General features: G+C 35.5%; 1 long non-coding RNA gene across 1 annotated transcript in view; it reads left to right on the top strand.

Annotated features, from left to right (window-relative positions):
* The window catches only part of LOC121395540, a 30,839-nt gene extending 14,625 nt beyond the window's left edge, over window positions 1-16,214 (top strand). Inside the window, exons 2-3 of the long non-coding RNA XR_005962537.1 lie at window positions 15,455-15,537; window positions 15,677-16,214. This is a non-coding gene — a long non-coding RNA (uncharacterized LOC121395540). The remainder of the gene's footprint in view (window positions 1-15,454; window positions 15,538-15,676) is intronic.
* The last annotated feature ends 914 nt before the right edge of the window (window positions 16,215-17,128 follow it).

The raw sequence follows: 17,128 nt of genomic DNA, 5'->3' as shown, positions 1-17,128 counted from the left end.
GCCTGCCAGAAAGCATTTCTCTCCTAAAGTACAGGCACAAGTCACATGACCAGGGGCAACTGGGATATTGACAAAATGTCTAGCCCCATGTCAGATTTCAAAACTGAATATAAAAAAATCTGTTTGCTCTTTTGAGAAATGGATTTCAGTGCAGAATTCTGCTGAAATAGCACTATTAACTGATGCGTTTTGAAAAAAAACATTTTTTCCCAATGACAGGATGCCTTTAAAGGTGAACCACCCCTTTAATTAGATTAGATGAGTTAATTAATTAGATGAGTGGTAACCACAAATCATTATTGAGCAGAGGAAGGGCCCCCTTTAACACATGTGTACAGCACTATTGAACATTATTGTTTTGATATCTTTAATATACAGTATGCTGGACATTCATATACTGTACATTAAGTCACATGCATATATTGGGTTAAGTGGTAACCACAAATGTTTTTATGGGGTTGTGGGTATTTTCGATAAGCTTCAATAAATAAATTATATTTTAAGGTTGGTAATATACATTTTTGTTTATGTGGAAGCTTTGAGTTCAGCCTGCACCCTGTGAAATGACTTCTCCCTCAGTAAGGAAAAGGAAAGAACATTCCAAGTTTGCTATATTTGAAGGGCCATAAAACCAAATGAAAAAAAAATGTTCAATATTTATTTACAACTAGGGGGATGCGTAATATTTGCCACAGTTCTACTCCTATAACTGTTTTACTTGGCATTTTGTAATGGCTGCAATGCATATTTCCCACTATGGGAAGAAATCTCAGCCACACCGAAGTGTAAAGATTTCTCTGCAGATTTACACTTTACTTTCTGTTTCTGTTGCCGTGTAGCAGCACCTTTATTTTTAAGTAGAGAATATAAATCTTTGTAATTATTTACTGATTCTGTCTTTTTTCACATTTCTTAGCATGTGTATTTATATTGATATATTATAACTATTCTAGTTCCCCCACGACACTATAACAGATGGATACAATTCACTTTCCTGCCACAGAAAGAACATGACATAAATACCAATAAAGCTATGAAAGCCCCCTACTTCCTTGGAGACTTTTTTCTGCCTTTGCTATCTTTGGCAGGTTACTTTTTCTTTTTAGATTCTGCTTTCTCGACGGAGGCTCCTGCAAGGGTACTCACTTGGGACTCTGCCCAGTTTGAAAGCTAAGGACAACATGTGCTTGGCTGGCTGGCTGGCTTTGCTGTTTGAATCAGGGAGAGTCATAAGGACAGAGGAAGGGGTAATATTTATTCAGTTTGCTGATTAGTTTTCCTTTTTTATTTTTTTTCTTGCAGATTACATCTTGCTTTTTAAATACAATTTAGATTTTTGCAGTCTGTTGTAGCTGAGGGCAGGTAAGGAATTAACTAGTGTATTTCATATACTGCTGTCTAAATCCTGACTCCTGTAGTTGTTTGGTAGTAACGTCTCTCCCTTGGCTGTAACTTCCTATAGGGCTTACATGAGTGTTCAGCATTGACACTAGTAGGATTGTGCAAGTGCACTATAAGCATGGTTGCTAGTGTAATTTGGACCCTAGCAACCTGATAACTAAAAATTACAAACTGCTGAATAAAAAGCTAAATAATTCAAAAACCACAAATAATAAAACATGAAAACCAATTGCATATTGTCTCAAAATACCACTCTCTACATCATACTAGAAGTTAATTTGAAAGAGAGGAACCCCATTAAAAGTATATTACAAAGACCAATTATGGATTTTAAAAACAATTAACATAGTATATAACTTTCATTGAAACAGGGGAACCCCCTCCCCCCATATGCTGTGATAATATCAAGTAGCCAGGTAAAGGCAAGACGGTGCTTATTGAATAATACAATAAAAAATGAAGACTAATTGCAAATTGTCTCAGAATATCACTCTATATATCATACTCGGAGTTAATGAAGGTGAACAATGGCATGTGTTATGCTGTCACATGGAAACAAAAAAAAAACATATATTCTGTCATATATTCTATATATTCTATCATGGGTTACAGAAACAAAACAATGTGTCAGCCAACTAATATAATGCATTTGTGTAGGTGTCAGTAGCAAAATACTCTTACTAAATAATTTGGTTAGTCATAACGCACAGTTTCTATTCGCTAGACAACATACGAGAAATTGTTTTCATGTAAGAAGTGGGATATACTGGAAAAACTGTTTTTTGTTTGTAGATGACTGTTACACATCTGTTATGCTGTAGGAAAGAGCTATTTAGGTACCAGTAAGCATGTATGTTAGTTTTCACTTACACACAACACAACAGCAACCACCTTGGATCCCAGTTAGCATTTCTATATACACAACAGCACAAGGTACATACAGCATCAAACAGCTCTAAACCGGCAATAGCCAATTTCTTGGGGCAAAGTGATACAAATCACAGTTCTTGCACCAGCTTTTGAAACCCTTGGCAACAAATAAAATGCTGGCTTTTAAAATAGGTGACCAGTAAATGCTGATATGGGTTACTATTCCGGATCAAATGTTGTGTCTAATACTACATTACAACTATATTATCAGCCAATGCCATTTATCATGTTGTCTGTACCTTAGATATCTAAGGTATAGGATCTGTTATCCAGAATGCTTGAGACCTGGGGTTTTTCAGATAATGAATCTTTATGTAATTTGGATCTTCATAAAGGAAAACTATACCCCCCAAACAATGCAGGTCTCTATAAAAAGATATTTCATTGAACAGCTCATATGTAAAACCCTGCTTCATGTAAATAAACCATTTGCATAATAATATACTTTTTTAGTAGTATGTGCCATTGGGTAATCATAAATAGAAAATTGCCATTTTAAAAATCAAGGCGTACCCCCTGGGATTGTACGATTTACTGTGCACACAAACATACCAACAAACTATACTTGTTAGGTCACATGAGCCAATTAACAGACAGAGTTGTGTCTTTTGCTTCCACACTTATTCCTGTTACAGTTAGAGCTGCGGTATTTCTGGTCAGGTGATCTCTAAGGCAGCACACAGACCATCACAAAATGGTGGTTCAAGGCAAGAGATGCAAAGGGGCAATATTTATTTAAATATATATTCCAGTTTAGTAAGATTCTTTAATATGCCACTTAAATTGATATAAACTGTGGCTTAATTATTAATTTTGGGGGCATAGTTTTCCTTTAAGGGCTAGAAGTGTTCAGGCAGAGTCAGACAGGCAAGGGTCAACACAAGGAGCTATAGAACAAAAGCACTGTTCTATAGCTCTAGCAGTAAAGTAAAGAACTGGCAAGGGTTTAATGCAAGTTTAGGAATAGGAGTATACTGTATGTGCAAAATCAGGAATACAAACAGAAATAGGTAGGCTTCAATACAAAGGAAGACAATAACTATAGCATGCTTTTGTAGGACAGACGTAAGGACAGAAGGCTACAGAGTACCAGGTCACAGCTTCAAACCCAGCAGGGGAACTAGCATGTAATGATGTTTTAATGTTAAACTCAATACTTAAGGGCTTCTTTATTATTATTAGTTGAGGGTTGACATCACGAATATCGGTGTAAAAAAATGAGGCTGTGTTCTTTGTGCATTGATTGCTTTTTTCCCCATGTTTAGGATATTTTTTTCTACAATCATGTTTTTTTCAAGAAAAGAAGAGCCTGCCAGGTTTTAGGCTATCTTCTTATTTTCTAAAGCAACGAGATTATGGGGGGAAAAAATCAAAGCATAGGAGGGGGGAAAAAGCAATTGATGCAACAAAACAAAATTATGATGTATTTTTACATCAACATACCCGATCCCAGTCCTCAAGTAATAATAAATCACCCCCTGAAGTATGCGCCTAATATGATTCCTTGGAGATGTCTTCATCATTTACATTTTTGCAACTGTAAACTTCAGCATGGTTAGTAGGGTAGGGAGCAGGTGCTGTAGCCAGGGACTGCCAAACAGGAAGACCCTTGTGTAAGTCACTACTGTTAAGCTTGTTCATTTTATTAAAGAGGCATTATATATGCAAAGTGCATGGTGTGTGCTTGTATTCTAGTTATGGTGAATATGTAGCTAATTAGTGTAGTAGGAATTCTGAAATATACATTCAAGAATTTCCACTTATTAAATTCATACAGGGAGTAATTATGCAGAATTAAAATTCAGCAGAGAACTTAGGATGTTACATAGAAAATAATGCATTCATAACATGTAGATGTAGAACATGTATCTCTTTTTTGTTTTTTTGCTCATTCAGTTGTGCTTTTGTAATAACAGGGTAGACAGTTTTATCTTTATATTTGTCACATAATACTGTATGAATACATTTTATACAGCTCATGCATGAGTCTTTAAGTAGGTTTTTAGGTTGAGTAGTTTTTTTTTTCTATTGAGCAAAATTGAGCATTTATGTTTTATTTTTAAAAAAGTCATATGGTAAAAATGCTGATATACTTGGCCAACAATTGTTGTGTTTTCAATGTTAATGGGAAGTAATAAAGCTGTGATGGATAAAAAATGGTAGATGTATTCTATTTACTTACAAATAGAATTTGATGAACCATATAGCTACGGTGTAAAAGTTTTAAGGTGCCATGTATACCTACACTACTAATATACTTTAATGCATTAAACCAATATGGATAGGGTAGGTCCAAAAGCATGTTGTTGATCATCTCAGACTCTAGCCCTACCTTGTCTCCACTGCCTGATAACAGGTAGATACTATATAGTTGGTGGTGTCTGCTTGGCATGAACCTTTATCATTCCGTGGTTTCTATGAGGTTTAGACATTTATGGAACTGGATCTCTGCAGAGCCTTTGTTAAAAATATTGAGATATATTTGTAGCAGTTATAGTGACCTTGGTGTCTCAGAGCTGTCTAAGCCCTTCAGAATTTAGGTTACAGCAGATCTAAAAAAAAAAAATGTAATTTTTTTTTAAATTTCTTTTAATTGCTTTTTTTCTAAAATGTTTTTTTTTTCGCCAGGAGGAAAATGAAAATTATGGACATCATTCTAAAACTGCAACAATAGTTCAAATTCAAATTTCATAAAGTTTAATTGTCAAGAGAAGGATGAGATCCCCCATTGTATTTGCAGCCCATTGTATTTGTAACCCATTTCTGATGAGACCATATGTCTGTCAAGCTTTCTGTTGCCCTTTTCTTAACAAACAAAATTAAAAACAATAATTTTACATCTCTCCTAAACCAGCCCAAGCTTGGAAAAACGTTGCTGTACTCATTTGGTCCTTCTCAAATAGTCTCTATAAATAGAGAATTCACGCAAATGTTATTGCAAAAGCTGACACTCATTGGTTGATAGTATGTGCAGTTATGCAGTCACAGTTCACTACAGTGTTCAACAAAACTGTGTGTCTCATACAAAGAAGAGTAATGATGCTTACATTACAGTCTCTTTAAACTGAGGAAATAACTCTAGGTTCACTTTAAAAAGGGGTAGCATTTTATTATTGTGGAGGCCTATGGTTCTCTCAAGCAATAATGCTTATTATTATAGGCATTAACCAGTGAAATAGAGGCACATAGAATTTATTTTGGGTAAACATAAGAAATCATTCTACTTATATGAATACCACAGTGACCTTGTGTGGTATGTTCTGCTTAGGACCCAGCCAGGTATCCATAAACTGGGATTTAATATACATATATGCATACAAGCACTGTCATAGTATATGTTGTGTTGATTTCAACCATTTCAATTTGTTACAAGTCCCCCATTCCTGGCACTCTTCTATTAGTACATTTAGATATTTTTAATTTGATGATGTTGTATTTAGTCATAGTTTTTGATCTGACCTTGGCATTGGTATGTCATTCACTAGTCACCAGTTCTAATCCTAATTACTACAGCATGTGATATGTATACCAACAAATGTTAATCATAACTCATAACCATAATAATGTTGGCCTTTAGCAAAGATTGCAACGTTTAATTGAATAGGACCTTATGTGTAGCAAAAAAATGGCCACCTTCAATTTTAGTATTGGGCAACATTTCCCTTTTCTAGTTCAGTTATCCATAAAATAATAATATTTTTATACTGTATATTAACAAAGAAAATTAGAGTAACACAAAACATGTCCATTTATTTTGCTATTATATATACCGTACACTGTGAATTATATTTGCATTTGATATGAACCAGTAAAACAAAGCGCATCCATTGTGTACCCTATGAATGTGTGCAGTGCACTGTTTCCTTGGCTCAGCTTGGCTCAGCAGCAGATTTGAATGAACTGTCTTTATGCCTTCCTATGGCTCAGAATTTTGTTTTGCCAGACTTTAGCTTAGTGAATATGAATGAAATCACGCATCTGTCCATATTGACTTTTTTTTTCTTGCATGTGGCTGGTCGATGGATAAAACTGATTGGCTAGCATGATTAGAAATACAGTGATAATAACACAAAGGAGACAAAGCTTGTCACCTCTCCGATTTGTCCATTATGTTTCTGTGTATGCTGCAAAGGCTGGTCCTTGCCTCTCTGCTTTCTAAAAACAGCAGCAAGCAAAGCTTTGGTGAAATGAATAACATAATTGGCAGTTGGTTCAATCAGTACATGTCTAGACTGGCTGAGACATCAATTAAAGGGGACCCTCTTTTAAAAAGAGAGAAAACAGGATGGTCCTTATTGATACTGATCATTCCATATGTAAATCCAGAGTTCCAGCAGGAAAAAGAGGTTGTGATTTTCAGGATAATGTCTTAGATAGAATTCAGTTGCTTTCACTACTAGTGGGTTCACTGAGGACACAGGTTGTTTTCGTCAAATATTTTTCTTGCTGAGCCTCTCTGCTTGAATTGAGCACTGAAAACCTTTTAGCCAGAAACAAAGAAAGATAAACATCTTTTACTTACTAAAGCAAAGAAAATATATACAAATAGCCTTTCCATCCTGTTCTAGAAATACATATTATATTAAACATCTATCATTTGCCTTAATTGAATAAAAATTAGGAGGAAAAATCTTGAAGTTATATGTAATTTTCCTATTTATTTTTTTCATAGACATTTAAAACATTTAGAAATTGACCTTCTAAAAAGCTGGCCATAGATGTGCAGATTAGGCTATATCTGAAGAACGCACGCCTGTTCCAATCTTCCAACCTACAACTAACCAATCAGATTAAAATAAAGTAATAAAGAGAACAAATCACACGATCCTCGGGCCATAAAGTGACAGACAAGAATTGTACCAAAGTTATGTCCCAAAAATAGTAGTGACAGTCTCCCTTTGATATCATCAAATATGCAACACATACAGAGATCTTATCGTTGGCTGATATAAATATTTGAACCTGTCCCATTGACTGAACGACCGATCACCATGGTATGGAAAATGTCAGGACACTTCACACAGTCTGAAAATCATACAAATCTTTGTTTTGTACAATGGTGTCTTTGTATCTATGGCCCGCTTACCTCACTTCTCTTTAGCTTCTAAGCAGCAAGCAAGTCTTTCCTGATGTTCATTGTTATGTGAACTATAAGGGCCTACATGATGACCAACCACCCAATAAGTGGCTTGGCAAGTCAGGAGCTGAACTGTAACTGACTGAGTTCAACTTCACATTGTTCTGATGGATCATCCTACAGGTTGACTGCTAGGCAAATGCGTACTGTAAGACTCATTTACAAATACAGGTATAGGATCCATTATCCGGAAACCCGTTATCCAGAATGTTTAGAATTACTGAAAGAAAGTAAAACAGGCTGGCACACAAAGCTATTCAAACCGGGGTGCAACCCCTGGTACGTTTATTGCGTCACAACGTTTCGGGGGCGTGGCCCCTTCGTCAGGTGATCACCTGACGAAGGGGCCACGCCCCCGAAACGTTGTGACGCAATAAACGTACCAGGGGTTGCACCCCGGTTTGAATAGCTTTGTGTGCCAGCCTGTTTTACTTTCTTCAAGTATATTTTGGGAGGGCCGTCTCCCTGAAGAGCTGTGCACCTAGCGTGATCGGATTGAAAGGGCCTGAGTGTGCACGTGAGTTTGTATAGAATTACTGAAAGCCTGTCTCCCATAGACTTCATTGTAATCAAATAATTGGTAACTATTTTACATGCACTTAATTTTTACTTGCACAAATTCAAGCTCCTTAACTCTTACATAAAGCACCAATGCATATACTCTCAATTTTACCTTTTTGTGCAAAGTGTTGTGCAGGAAAACAAGTTGCACGTATTGCATTAGATTTGAAATCTTGGGAATTGAATTATGATATCAGTTTCCTCCTGATCTATGGATGTTATTAGCTGAATAATAATAAATATATTTTTCCAAATACTCTGCATTTGAGGGTGAAAAACTTTATGAAAGTACAATTAAGCTAGATTCAGTTCAATTTATTTTTTGAAGTGCAATGATCAGCAAGAATATTTCTCCCCAAATACCAGAGTAAAAAGTGGTATCCTTGCCCCATGAATAGAAATTTAAAAAATGGAGTGAGACAGGAGTGTCTACTATACCCACTTTTATTTCTTTAACTAATGGAAGTTTAATAATAAGCTATAACATAAAATACTGGCATAAAAGTGGGGGAAAGAACATAAGAAAATGACAGTTGCCCAAAGACCATAGAAAAATCTACAGTACAAACATACCGACTGGAGTGATAGTTATAGAATTTAAAGTGATACTGACACTAAAAAACAACTTTCAAAATATTAATGTACACAAAACATTACCTATTGGTCATGTTGACCATTTTTCACTAATTTGTCTGCTTTTGTACGTTTTTTACTTGAAGTTCCTAAATCTGGCTGATTTACCAACCTGACTCAGTTTATCAATTCGAGTTTCTACTCCTGCACAAATATGACAGTCCCCTCAGAGAAACATGGGGGATCAGATAGGCAACGTAAAGTCATCAGTAAATACTTTTATGGCAAAATTATAAATATCATTCAAAGATAATGTTATGATAGATGTAAAAAAAGGTTTATATTTCAGGTGTCACAATCTCTTTAACTAAACTGGAGGGATAGAGGAGTCTAAGATTATCTTTGTTTGGTAGATTTTTATCCATTTCAACTATAATTATGAAAAAAAACAGAATTTACTCCTGGCCTGGACCCACAAATATTTAAAGGTGGCAACCAGTTGATTGTAGATCTATGAGGAAAAAAATATACTCCAGGTAAATTAAATATTATCCTTGACAGTAATTCAGTATAGGCAAAAATCCTAGAGATGAGTGGAGATATTTCCAAGACTTTATTAATAAACCAAAATACAGAAGACAATAACACTCCAATCAGGCTCGAGGAATATGTCGAGTCTAAGAGAAATATAGAGCAGACTAGCATATGTATATATTAAACTCATTTCAAAAGAAAACATGCAAATGGGTAAAATTAATTTTATTCAAAAATGGGAAAGGGGTAATGAAACTTAATTTGGACCTTCTTATGATATGTGGGATCTATGTGTTACAATCTGACACTGCAGAGAAGCAATCAGATGGGAGTCTGTATACTGGATAACCCGCCGTAAAGATATAAATGCAGCCCTAAATGTCTCCAGTGACTGGGATGGTAAATAGACAGTCCCAAAAATTCAAGCATCAGAGTTCAAATCCCAGTTGGTCCTGACACTGAGGGGCTGATTCATGAAGCTCGAGTGAAGGATTCGAATGAAAAAAATTCGAATTTCGAAGTATTTTTTTGGTACTTCGACCATCGAATTGGTTAAATTCGTTCGAATTCGAACGAAATCGAACGAAAAATCGTTCGACTATTCGACCATTCGATAGTCGAAGTACTTCCCCTTTAAAAAAAACTTCGACCCTCTACTTCGGCAGGTAAAACCTACCGAAGTCAATGTTAGCCTATGGGGAAGGTCCCCATAGGCTTGCCTGTGATTTTTTGATCGAAGGATTTTCCTTCGATCGTTGGATTAAAATCCTTCGAATCGTTCGATTCGAAGGATTTAATCGTTCGATCGAACGAAAAATCCTTCGATCGATCGATCGCAGGATTAGCGCTAAATCCTTCGACTTCGATATTCGAAGTCGAAGGATTTCAATTCGAGGGTCGAATTTCGAAGTATTTTTAACTTCGAAATTCGACCCTTAATGAATCTGCCCCTATGTCATTGAGCCTACAAGAACAAAATACAAGCTATGTTCTTACTTAAGTCATAGCACCTTGATCTCCTCAGACCCACTTATAAAGCAATTATTTCAGCAAATAACATAAAATGGATGGAGGAGGTGGAAGAGATTAGGTCTGATGAAGAACCTTACAGCGTTCAGAACAATAACAATAAAAATGATTATAGTATTTTGAATCTCTGGATATCATGATTAGGTGATGAGCATAAATTTCAGCAGATTAGCAATCTTTTCAGAAAATCTCAAGCCAGTTGTGGTTACACTTTTTGTCTGCTTTTGTGTTTGAATGGAATTGCTTTGGAGAACAGCACAACAGCGTTAGCAAACAATTCACATTCTGTGTTCTATGCAAAGTGCAGAGAAGTAGGAATGGACACAAGTACCTTCTTTGTACCTTGTATTATGAAACGATTATCTAAAAACGGTTCTATGGCAGACTGATGATGTAAATGGACAGAGGAGCTGGTTTACCAATAAGCAACAATCCTCTCCCTCTAGCATTTTGCTCAAGTTTTGAATTGATGTTACTTTATGTTGTATTTGGCATTAGTTTCCCCAAGCTACTAGGCCATTTATAAAACACTCAATAGAAAAGAAAGCATTTTATTAAGGCCAACTAGTCCAGTCACTGATCATCTTGAGAGCTTCCCCATTTCTCAAAGCTGCAATGCTTTCTGGCTTTCTAGCTTTTTGTAAATAAAAATCATTGTAATATATATATTCTTGTAATAATTAATAATAATCAAGAGATCACTAAAGCAAAACCTTATTAGATATGAGGATTATTTAAAAATATTTCTTAGAATTTCTTTAGGATACAGTAGCATTTTACATTTTTTTAGGGGACAAGAAAGACAGTGTGTAAAATTTAAAAAACTGTGTAAAATCACAGAAAATTAAGATCGGGAGACATAAAATTAAGGTTTCATTGTATTTGTATTTGCTCTATTTCAGACATCTCTGATCATATGTAACTGTGACAGTTTCTACCATTTTTTATCAACCAGTAGGTTCAGAATTTATTTTAATTTTAGATGCCTGTTCGGGTCCACAGACTAAGCTAAGCCACGGCCACTCCTGCCACGAGGCAAGGAGTGGCCGTGGCAGGACCTTTCACAGACAGTCTAAGAAACACCAAATTTGAAGGCCTGGGTCATTACTACTATAGAGATGGTGAACCTTTAGGCTAGTTCAATATATAGAATATGGCATTTCTAGCCATGTTCATTTTAAGGGTTTAGTTCTTCTTTAAGCTGCTGATTCAGGTCATTTAGAACAATTAATCTGCACACGAAAGGGGACCTCTGATAGCCCCTTTTCCTGCAATTGTAATCCAGTTGTTTGGCCCTAGGGCCAACTATTGGATTGAGCCTGATATCGCCCATTTTATTTGGGCATATAGGGGAAGATCCACTCATATGGTGACCTCACCAAAAGAGTTGATCTTATAGTGTGTGTCCAGCTTTACTCTCACCATTAAATTTGCCACAGTGATCTCCAAACAGCATGTTTATAATAAAGGGTTACTAAACTTGTGTTGTTTTATGGGGTTAATGAACGTAAACCAACACACTCAATTGTGAGCACATTTGGATAGTGAGCGTTGTGGGCACTGTAATGGCATCACTAAAGGAGATATTGTTACACATCCCTGTAAAGGAACAAAACACCACACAAAAGGATTTCATACTTGTAACTCCTTTAATGTAATTTATTGCATTAAATGTCCATGCGGATTAGCCTACATAGGTCAAACAAGTAGACAGATCAAAACACGCTTAAACGAACATAAACCCACGATTCGGAACTTCCAACCGGCAGAGGAGGATAAAAATTCTTCCAGCAAATCTAAAAAATATGAAACCACATTAGCCAAACATTTTTATGAAAATAAACATAAGACATCACAATTACGTTGGCAATTTTTAGAGAAAGTGGAAGTTAAGAGTGGACAGAATGTAAAACAAAAATTGTTACAACGTGAAAGTTACTGGATTTGGCTGCTTCATACGCAAGTACCAAAGGGACTTAATGAAGACTTCAATTTAACTTGCTATTTATAATACAGTACTTTGTTGCCATGTACCTAAGCTGATAACAATTATAGATACATTGTTTATGATAGTCCTGATATTTCACTATGTATCTCTCTACTTTGCAGATAACAACTGCATTGAATTTTCTGCAGTAGGTAATAGCCTATAATTTTGTACCCTGTATGATTTGGTAATATTTTATATGATTGATAAAATTCAAATTGCAAGTTATCATTTTTTCATTCACCATATTGGACTCTTTTTTTTTGGTGAATTTCGGACTGGTGTGTACTATTTAATTTTTGTATTTTTTGTACTTTTTGTAATTTTGTTTACACGGTGGGAGGGCCTAGCAGGCAATTTAAAGGATGTATAGACTGTCTGCAACATCACCTGACGAAGGGGCGTGCCCCCGAAACGTTGTGCATCATTTGACGTAATAAACACGTAAGGGGTTAACCCCTTTTTGCTGATGATCCTGTGTGCCTATTCCTCCTTTCGTTTTCGCACCTTTGGATAGTACCACTTTCCAGGGCACCTTGACACACAATGCCTAGGAAACAACCAACGATATGGATCTTTATGTTGTCGATTCCAAAAGCACTTGTGTTTCCAAAATGACCCAGTTAATGTTGAATGGAGCAAAATGTAGCATCTGCTTGCATGTCATCAAGATAAGCTTGCTGAAATAAACAAATTGACAAGACAAAAGTTACTCTTAAACCTCCATTTTCAATATATGAGCACATTCTGAATATAAAAGAGGATTAGAAAACAATGATAATAAAAAAAAAATGTTTTAACTCTTCTTAAGATATTCTTTATAATGTGTTTATTCGTTAATCTTGCTCTTGCATAACTGTGTTTTATATTAGAGTATTGGCACCTGTATAAAGCCTTCCCACACCATCTTTTCCCACTGATTAATACAAAAGAGCAACTTAATCGTAATTTGCCCTTTTCAACACTCCCATTGTTTCATAATTCAAGCAATACATGCTAATTGGTGATGCTAAAAATGACCCAACCAGTCAAAGTCATTATCATAATTTACCTCTTCCTCATCACAATAAATGTGTTCCTTGCTGATTTAAACGTTTGAAATCTGTACGGTAGCCGAAAACGATTTCACAGCCACTCAGCGCACACAAAAGGGACTCTTATTATCTTTTATCTCTAGAAGTTAAATTCCCTGCATGTAATGCATTCAATATATAGCATGTAATTCTTTTTTTTTCCACAAGCACAAAATCAGGGATTAGACTCAATGAAAAGGAGTAAAGACATGGAAACAGTACTTACCATTTAGTTAAATGGGAATTACAATTTAAATTTCAAAAGGCTTCACACAATGAACTAGAAGCATTCATACTTTTCTCACACACATAATTTGCTGCAATGTTCTGACCTTGTAGACACATCCATAGATAAAATTTACAGTATTGCGGTAAGGATCCTCAGTAATAGCAACACTTAAACATTTCATTCAGCTGCACATTCACTGATATAGATCTGTTAAACTGTTGGGTTTTCTTTTGGGAGTAGTATTTTTAGAGACTATGAAGACATTTCCAGAATTTCATTCTTCTTTTTCTTTTAGTTTAACAGTTATATTTAATTTTTAGATGTTATTCTTAGATGTTGAACAAGCACTATATACGCACCATGAGAAACACTGCCTGCAATGCTGCATTTTAACTATTTGAGTGTCAGCGAAAGAAGAAAGAACAAGTACTTTAGAACACAAGATAAATCATGGTCAACCCCTTCAGATATGGAACATTATGAAGTTAAACAAAATATAAACACACTCTAACAGGGCACTTTGGGCAGGAAGGTACACGGTAAGGGATTAAATGAGCAGTATACAGTCTTTTCAACTTGAGTTAAATGATTAGGGATTAGTGATGATCGTACTCTGTCTATTGTTTTAATCTTTAATTAAATCTATGGTTTTTATTATTTATTCAGCTAAACTGGAGAAACTAGGAAACTGTAGCTACTCCATATTTGGCCCTCGCGAGGCATTTAACTAGACAACAAAACCATTGATTTTTTTATAATTAAAACAATAGTCAAAAAGTATTTTCAGCATAAGCATTAGGGTCAAGGGATTTTAGTACACGGACATACCATTTCTCTTACCTACTTGAGACAGGCCAAACAGAACAGTAACTGGCTAATATTCAGGGAAAGTTCTACATGCAACTCTTGGGGGCAGATTTATCAAGGGTCCAATTTAGAGTTCATGGGAGTTTTTTAAACTCCCATAAACTCCCATGAACTTGAAATTCAACCAAAATTTGACCAACTGCAATTTGTTAAAAAAAATTGAATTTTTCAAACTCGGTTGAATGGGATCGACCTGCAAACTTGAATATCATTTTCAGGAAGACTGCAAACAACTCCAAATTGAAAAACACAATTTGGCAGGTTTATAGTGGCGAATAGTCGAATTTGAATTTTTAAAGGACCAGTATATGATTCCTTTTTTTAAAAATCGAATAACATTTTTTAAAAATCTCAAGTCAAATTTTAACTATTCCCTAGTCAAATTTCACTATAGAAAAACTTGAAAATTTGAAATTCAAAATTTGAAATTAGAGTTTTCAATTCGACCCTTGATAAATCTGCCCCTTGATAAATCCCCTTGTGTTCAGGCACAATGAATGATTTTTGGATATGTATGTGACTTTGTGGGGCAGCTATGGCATCTTATTTGCCAGTGGACCAAAATAGATGTATCGGCACATTTTTTTAGTCTGAACAAAACAAATGTAGAGATGTCAGCGTGTGTGGTGCATCTTAGCCACATGCCTGTTCAGCTCAAGCCATACCTGTTCCACCCATGGGTGCACCACATTTCTCTGAAGACACCTGCTCCACCCACAGACACCTCTGTTCTGCCTAAGCAATGTGTTCCGTGCTCTGCTTGTTTCTAAAGGATTTTTCAAAGTGTAAGGAAATCAAAATTAGGGTAATTTGATGCTGACCACTATAATCTGACACTGCCCACCCAAGGAAACATTAGATAGTGGCCACTGTGTTGAATTTGTCATAGAAAATCTTAGAACATACAGACATCTTGAAAGATCAAGAGTTGCTTATGTATGTAGGAGGGGGCTCCCTGGAGGCATATTTTTTAAAAAATGCATATGCTGGAATGGTGACGCATTACTAATCACAAAACTGCAGAGCAAATAATAGTGTATCCATAAACAAATATTCAAAGAACAGAAAAAAGTGTCATATCATTACATGCTTATACTGTATATTGTACTACTTATCGTTTCTTTTTGTTCCAGGCATTCGGTATATGTTTTCTCGGCACAAGCTGCTGGGACTTCAGCATGGAAAGCTAAGCTGTCTCGCAAATCCGCTGGACTAGGTGTGCATTTTGCCAAAAATAGGGTTATTTTCTGTTTTTTATATTTAAGTGATTTTACCCCTCTATACATAGATGTGGGACAGCCAAAGTGCATGTACAGTATGTAATCTCTGTTTCAGAATTATTTTATTTCTCTAAGGCTGGTTAATCACATTGGACACCTTATTACTGTTATATGAGATGGGCAACACAAGACAAAATCGACTATGGTTTGGCCAATGTAGATGAAGAAACAGCAATATCAGACGAAAGAGAGAGATCAGAGGAAGATATAACGGCATGAAATAAAACTGCTATACCCAGTGCACTTATGTTTTGACTGCCTGCCTCAGATATGATGAGGGATTGACACAAATCATGTCCTGTACTGAATAAAATAACAGTATTAATAACCGTCTACTTTTATGTTGAAACCAGCATGGCATCCAATGATGATAACATCATTTCTTAAACAGTCTACTGCTGTCTGTTATAATATCAGCAATAATAGCAGGGGATCTTTGCATAAAACTACTTGCTACAATATCATCATAATTAATTATTATATAGGATAAAAACTTTACCTGTTGTTGTTTTTCATTTTTGTCACTCTAGCTGAGGGTGGTATAGCAATGCTGGAAGTCTGCAGGAAGACTAACACTATTTATCAACAGAGCCTGTCCTAGCATCTATATAAGTCATGGGCACAACCTCTGCTTTACACATAAGCATGGCAAGATCTGAGTTGAACACAGCCCAGTAGTAGTGTGGCTCCTGGCTTATTTGAATACAATTACTGTCAAAATATATGTTTCGTTTTGTACTTTACTTACCTAATGGCAGATAAAAAACAAGCCTGTTTCATTGTTTGGAGAGTAGTATGAAATAATATGGAAAACTGCTTAATTAGTATAGTTAAGGAAAACATATTTTAGAAAAGTGTGGTTTTTTTTTTAGGATTTTGTCGATTTATATAGAATATTTTCAAACATGACTGTTGCTTTAAAAACACTTGTGGAAAATATTTTCATGTAAAATATCACTTCCCTTTGAGTCACAGAACAATTTGCAGAATTACTCATTAAAGCATGTAAGGCAAAAAAAAAAAAAAAAATGAAGGCACAAAGTTTAAACATATCCAAATAGTGTGGTGTGTGACTCACAGCTTCACTTTGGTTGTTTTTTATTCACTTTCAGCAGCAAGTTTATTGCAGAAGTAAAAGGCTGATTCATAGAAATCATGGGACCGGTTATCCAGAATGCTCGGGACCTGGGGTTTTCCAGATAACAGATCTTTCCGTAATTTGGATCTTCATACTTTGTCTACTAGAAAATCATATAAACATTAAACAAACCCAATAGGCTGGTTTTGCTTCCAATAAGGATGAATGGCATCTTAGTTGGGAATCATGTACAAGCTACTGTTTTATTATTACATAGAAAAAGGAAATCATTTTTAAAAACTTGAGTTATTTGGATAAAATGAAGTCTATGGGAGACGGCCTTTCCGTAATTTGGAGCTTTCTGGATAACGGGTTTCTGGATCCCATACCTGTATATAAATCCATGATATATATGTAAATGTGGGAGGCAATGTTCCCTCAAATTCCTT

The sequence above is a fragment of the Xenopus laevis genome, chromosome 7L (genome assembly GCF_017654675.1).
Source record: "Xenopus laevis strain J_2021 chromosome 7L, Xenopus_laevis_v10.1, whole genome shotgun sequence".
Lineage (NCBI taxonomy): Eukaryota > Metazoa > Chordata > Amphibia > Anura > Pipidae > Xenopus > Xenopus laevis.
This window is presented reverse-complemented; position numbering and strand designations above follow the sequence as displayed.